Below are 7,160 nucleotides of genomic sequence, written 5' to 3'. Positions count from 1 at the left end.
CCAGACAAGACAAATAACCGACAAGCACATGAAAAGATGTTAAAAATCAGTCATGATAGAAATGTAAATGAATACCATAATGCCGTCCCTCCCAAGCACACTAGGAGCCCTACGATCAAGAAAATTAAAAACAACAAGTATTGGCAAAAATGTAGAGAGATTGAAACTTTTAAACATTACTTGAAAAATTGGAAAATGTTACACCCCATGTGTCCAGTTTGTCATTTCCTCAAAAAGATAAAAAAAGTACAGTTACGTTATGGTTCAACAAGTTCACTCCTAGGTATAGACCCCAAAACATTAAAAACAGGTGTTCAAACAAAAAAAGGCACACACATATTCACAGCAGCACTATTCACAGTGGCCCTGAAGGTAGAACAATTGAAATGTCCATCAAAGGCTAAATAGATAAACAATAGGCTACATCCATAAACTGCCATGTTATTCTGCCATATGAAGGAATAAACTGGTACAGCCAAGGTGGAGAACCATATAGAAGTTGCTCAAAAACTTACACATGGGGTTGACATGTGATCCATCAATGCCACTTCAGGATATATGTTCAAAATATCTGAAAGCAGGAACTGGAAGAGAAATGAGTACACCCATATCCGTGGCAGCACTAATCACAACAGCAAAGGGTGGAAACAACTCACCTGTCCATCAGCAAGTGAATGGATAAACTACATGTGGTGTACACACAGTGGGGTACTGCACAGACTTAAAAACTAAGGAAATTATGACATGCGCTGCAACGTGAATAAATCTTGAAGTCACTATGCTAAATGAAATAAGCCAGACACAGAAGGACAAATATTACAGGATTCCCCCTTGTACAAGGCATCCAGAGAAGTCAAATGCAGAGATAGAAAGAGTGTCACTGCCAGGGGCTGAGGGGAGTCAGTGTTTACTGGATACAGGGTTTCACTTGGGGGAAGTGAGTAAGTTCTGGAGACGGACGGTGAGGCATCTGTACAACAATGTGAATCTAGTTAATACCATAGACCTGCATAGTTAAATGGTTTAAGTGGTAAATGTTATCTTCTGTATTTTTAATGACAATGAAAAATGTGAATGAATCACTAATGACTCAAATTGGATAAAGATTGAAAACATTCTAAGTGAAAGGAGACACAAAGAAGAGGCCACCCATATCGTATTCATCTTGTGCACCTTAAATCCATTAAGATTTTGAAAAAGAGGGAAACTCTCAGTAATCATTTCAGAAAAAGAAAACTGGCACAGAATGGAAAAAGGATTTCCATAAGTTGGCGCATAGGGGAAGGCTGAAGTGGGCCTGTGGATGGGGTTACAAGATGAACCATGCAATCTCTTCACTTGGGGTTTATGTGCTGGTTCCCTGGGGGAGTATCCCAGTGTTAGGTAAAACCCACTGGAGTGTTCCATGTGAGGTGGCAAATGTGAGCACTGCGTAATGCTATTTAAAGTATTTTATATGCAACTTTATAACAAAACTTTATAAGAAACTTTATTAGAAACTATATTACTTTTGAAAACAACCATGTCAATACCACACCAAAAAAGCAGAGAAGACATCAGATTTCCCTATTTCCAGTTCACCCAAAGTGCTGATGCTCATCGCCCTTGCAGGAGTCCACATGTAACTTAGAGGCACTGTAGGAAGATTAGGAGCCACTGTGTCTTAGGTATTGTGGGGGACCTGGATGGAGTCCAAACAGGGTGACTTCTGATTTCTAGTTTTCCACATCAAACCATCAAAAAACTCTTAGAACTAATAAATCATTTCAGTAAAGCTACAAGGTACAAAATCAACACACAAAAATCAGTTGTCTTTCTATACGTTAATAATGAAACATCAGAAAGAGACTTTTTTAAAATCCCATTTACAATTGCACCCAAAAAATATCTAGCAATAAATTGAATCAAGGCTGTGAAAGACCTGCACACTGAAAATTCTAAGACACTGAGGAAAGAAACTGAACAGACGCAAATAAATGGAAGGATACCCTGTGCTCACGGACAGAAAGAATTAATATGGTTAAAATGTCCATTCTACCCAAAGCAGTGCTCAGACTCAAAGCAAGCCTCGTCAAATCACTGTGCCCTCCACCAGAAAACAACAGAACACTGTGAATTGACTATACTTCAATAAAATAAAATAAACTTCAGTGGTATTTTTCACAGAAATGGAACAAACATTCCTAACATTCATGTGGAAACACAAAGGACCCTGAACAGCCAGAGAGATTCTACAAAAGGGAAACAGGCTGGAGGCATCTCCTTCCATGGCTTCACACGGCATTACAAAAGCACAGTCACCAAAACTTTGTGGAATTGGCACAACGACAGGGAAAAGGACCAGAGAGAGTCTGCAAACAAACCTACGGGTGTGTGGTCAATTAACTCACAAGAAAGGAGCCAGGAACCTGCACTGGGAAAAGGACAGCCTCCTTACCGAACGGTGCTGGGAAAACTGGACACCACATGGCAAAGAAGGACATGGCACACTCTCTGCACCACACACAAAACCTGACTAAACCCCACAGCTTCCCACATCCAGCCCTTCCTCCCCTGGGGCCTCTGAGGAGGGCCTCCCCTCAGCAGTCAGCCCCTCACGGGAAACCTCTCCTCACTTTCCCTCATTTTTCTTTCCTCCTCACCTTCCCTTCAGTGCAGCACCTCCTATTGGGCCCTGAGGAGGCTGGGCTCCAGTCAGCGGGGACATAACCCCCTGTTGTCCCAAAGCCCCAGCAGGTCCAGAGGAGAAGCGGCTCAAGTCAGCTGCGCAGGACGCCAGATCCTCAGGCAGAACGCACGCGAGTTCCCGCCACAGCTGGGGGAGGCGGGCTCTGGGCCCCACCAGCCAATGGGAAAGCGCGGACCCAGCCGCCCTCACAGCCATTGGAGGCCACGCCCTGACAGCGGCTCTGCTCAATCCTTTAAACTGGAAATTCAAACTGAAATAGAGCCATCTATTCTATCTATAGAATCCATATCTTCTCCAAATACTTAAGAAACAATTAACTGGAAGCCATACAGAATGAAGTGAATGGAGACACAAACTTTAAACCTTACACCCTTGTTTACTGAGCTTTCATGATAATCTGCCGTAAATGACTTCCTCCCTCCACAAGGCCTTGCTTTTGTTTTTAGCTGAAGGTGATATTTAAGGTGATGCCTCTGGCCATTTCAGGAAGGGAGTCAGTGTTCATGGGTGTCTCCCCTGTATACAGGAGGTATGCATGTTATTCAACTTGCTTTTCTTTCTCCCTGTAATCTGTCTTATTAGGGGGTGAGGGCGGTGTTAAACAAGAACCTAGAAGGGGAGAGGGAAAACTGATTTTCCTCCCATACACATGCAATGGAATACTACTCAGCAATAGAAATTAAACCGTCAACCCACAGAAAGGCACAGGTAAGTCTTACTTGTATGTTACTAAGTGAAAGAATCCAGTCTGAGGAGGCTGCACACAGTAGGACCCTATTTATGACAATCATGGAAAAGGCACAATTATATACATAAGCAGATCATAGGGTGGGGTTGGGGCGCTGAATTATCCCATGTGAAACTTTAGCTTGGTGTCACTATAAGTATGTCTAAGCCCACACCTTTGTACAGCCCAAAGGTCAATCATAATCTACTCAAATTTAGCTATTTAGGGTGCACTAGCATCGCAAGATGGAACACACAATGTGACAGAATCTAACTGTATTAGAAATAGGTGTAAAAACTCAGTTGGTGGCGGGTCAAAAGGTGCTGACCTAAGTTAACTTTGGAAATGCACAGAATCATTCTGCAAAGGCAGAATGGACCATTGTTAACCTGTGGGCTTTATATTACAAAGTTCTTTTCAGGGTGTAGTAGCTAACAATTCTGAAACCACTGTGAATGGAACCTGGAAAAGAGAAATGAGTTGATAAAGGGCAGGTGGTGGGAGCCAGGCTTCTCACTGTGGGAATGGGAAGTCACAGATAAGCAAGGGGAGAGCCTTGGCCCCCATATTCCTGAATCTGAGCTTCCTGGACAGATGGTGTGGGGAGTGGACTGGGAGGGGGAAGGCACAGTTCTTTACCCTGGGAAGGTCCTGCAGATGTAGGAACCTCACACCCCTTCCTTCCCCCATACCTGCTGGAAACACTCAGGCCTTTGAAATCAGCTAATGCAGCTTTTAAGACATTCTCACCCCCAGGCAGCTAAAGGAGCATGAGGGTCTTGCACTACCCCAAGCTGTCCCAGAATCCAGGCCCTGGAGGGTGGATCCAGGATGGAGTGCCTGGATCTCTGACCAGCAGTCCAAAGCAAGGAAGAAGACCAGTCCTGAGGGCAGGGGTCTCCTGAAGCCTGTGAGCCTGGTGCCCTGATGGGATTCATTCCCTGTGGTGACATGGGCGGGGCCTGCAGTGGTTCTGTTTTCCACCTGTGCCCCTTGAATGAGGTCAGGGCAGAACTGGACTCAGGGATCCCCTGGCAGTGTTTCAGTCTCACACAGTGGCTTTATAAAGGAACAGGAGAGTGAAGCTGAGCACCTGACAACCAATTCTCTCTGGCTCTGAGCTGCTTCCATCAGGACCACAGTCCCCTGCATGGAGTCTACTGTAACCCACCTGCCCTGACCTGGGCTCTCCCCTTCCTCCCTGGACCCCTCTCCCAGGCCTGATGCATCTGTCCAAACACTGTGTCCCCCTCTCACTTTGGGGTTAGTATGTCTGCTGTAACCCACCAGCCCCCACCCAGCCTCTCCTCTTCCTCCCTGGACCCCACTCCCAGGCCAGATGCATCTGTCTAAACCCTGCATCACCCTCTCACCTTGAGGCTGACAGGCTCCACACAGGACTGTTGTCCTGCTGCTCCCCACACACCCCAGGAGGCAGCCCCACCTTCCCTGTTTGCTGAGCCAAGGCACCTGGGGCTTCCTAGTCCCCCACTTTCCTTGTGCCTTGGTGACTGTCAGCTCTTCCTCCCAAAATCCCAGGTGGTGTTTTGCAGAAATTGACAACCAATCTAAAATTCATATGGAAAAGGCAAGGGGCTCAGACTAGATCAAGGAATCCTGAAAAAGAAAAACAAATTTGTAGGTATGGAAAGCCAGGCAGAATCCCATAGTTGGTATAAAGACACTTTAAGCTGAAGACACCTGAGATTTAGATGCAGGAAAAAAAGCCTGCTTGGAGCTCTCCTTATCTGAATAAAAGCAGAAATTTCTGAGGAATGACTACGGGTATCAATTACCTCATCAGAGTGGCTTCTATTCCCAGAAGAGAGACCAACAGTCAACCTACCATAAATCCCTTCGGTGGAATGTTTTAGGACCCGGAAGAAGAGGCAAAGACCACTCATCTGTGTACAGACACAGATTATGTGTGCAGACATAACAACATGGGTACAGGTCCATGTAGACAACGGATTATGCTGCCATCAAGCCATCAGCCACTGCAGCAGCCCCCTTGCAAAGGTGCACCCTGAGGGGAATTTAGGATGGGAAAAAAAAAAATACTGACCCTAGACAGTTAAGACCCATTTCAAATGAATAATTTCAGTGAGCCCAGATTCTTGAATCTTCCCATGCACAGAAAAACACTAAGATCCTTAACCTGAGATGTATGTTTTTCATTATTAGCAATATTTTAATGTTTGAAGACTTTTTTTTTTTTCCAGCAGATCTCTTACATCACCTGGCTCCTCCCTTACCTCTTTGGAGCAGTTCCTCAGAGCTACATGAGGAGCTCTTTCCAAGCTATAGTCCTCAGCCACATCCCCAAGTAAAACATAATTCCCAACTTCTAGGTTGTGCTTTTTTTCATTAGACACCTGCAAATATGAGAGTATCGAACGGGGCCTGGGGTTCCTTTCCAACACTTCCCAAACATGGTTCCACAGAGCACACAAATGGAGAACTACCGGCATCTGGACCATAATCAGCTTTCATTAACAATAAGAAGTGAGCTGCCCACGACTTTCCAGAGCTACATCTTCCTCAGCCAGCATCCCGGCCCCTGTCTTACTTCTGCATTGCCCTGTTCCTTGTGCTCACATTCCAGAGCTAGCACAAGACAGAAAAAGATGGCAGTACTGAGTCATTCACACTTTTCTTAAATTGAAAGATAGTCCATTACAATGTTGTGTCACTCTTGGGGCACAGTGTAATAGTTCAGTCATACATATACATACATATATTCCTTTTCATATTCTTTTCCATGATAGGTTACTGCAGGGTATTGAATATAGTTCCCTGTGCTCTACATTAGAACTTGTTTTTTTATACATAGTAGTTAGTATCTGCAAATCTCGAACTCTCAATTTATCCTTTTCCACCCCTTTTCCCCTGCTTCATTTCTATAAGTTTGTCTTCTATGTCTGTGTCTGTTTCTGTTTTATAAATAAGTTCATTTGTCTTTTTAAAAAATACTCCACATATAAGTGATATTATGTGGAATTTTTCTTTCTCTTTCTGGCTTACTTCACTTAAAGTGATACTCTCCAGGTCCATCCATGTTGCTGCAAATGGCATTACTGTGTTCTTTTCTATGGCTGAGTAGTATCTCATTGTATAAATATACCACAACTTCTTTAACCAGCCATCTGTTGATGGACATTTAGGCTGTTTCCATGTCTTGGCTGTTGTAAATAGTGCTGCTATGAACACTGGGGTGCATGTGTCTTTCCAAATTAAAGTTGTCTCTGGATATGTGTCCAGGAGTCATTCACACTTATTGGTGCCTGTAATGCCTGGGCCTGTGTTAGGCAACAGGCAGCCAGAGTCAAACTTTAGATAATTTGTACAATAAAGGGGCAGGTAATTTATATGATAAAATAGACTATTGCTGCTACTCTAACATTCTCTTCCCAAATCTAAGGGGACTCAAAGGTAAATAATGAAACAATTAAATGCTTTGGGAGTGGAAGCAGAGAGCAAAACTATATCTTTCTGTGGCTGTCTCTTTTTTCAAGTCAAAAATTTCCACTTTAAAGATGAGGAAGTTGAAGCCAGAGAGAAGAAAATCTGCATGTAAGGTCCAAAGCAGTGCACTGAGATCTCTGACATAACCAGCCTGAGACTAGCCCATTGCCATCAGCAACCAGAAAGATGACCAAACATATGAAGCAAATGTTCTCAGAAACTGCACATCAGGCAGAGAGGACTGTGATCCTTGAGGGGAGAGATATAAAATGGTCCTGC

This window comes from Camelus ferus, chromosome 5 (assembly GCF_009834535.1).
Source record: "Camelus ferus isolate YT-003-E chromosome 5, BCGSAC_Cfer_1.0, whole genome shotgun sequence".
NCBI lineage: Eukaryota > Metazoa > Chordata > Mammalia > Artiodactyla > Camelidae > Camelus > Camelus ferus.
The sequence above is the reverse complement of the archived record's forward strand: the minus strand, read 5'-3'. Positions refer to the sequence as shown.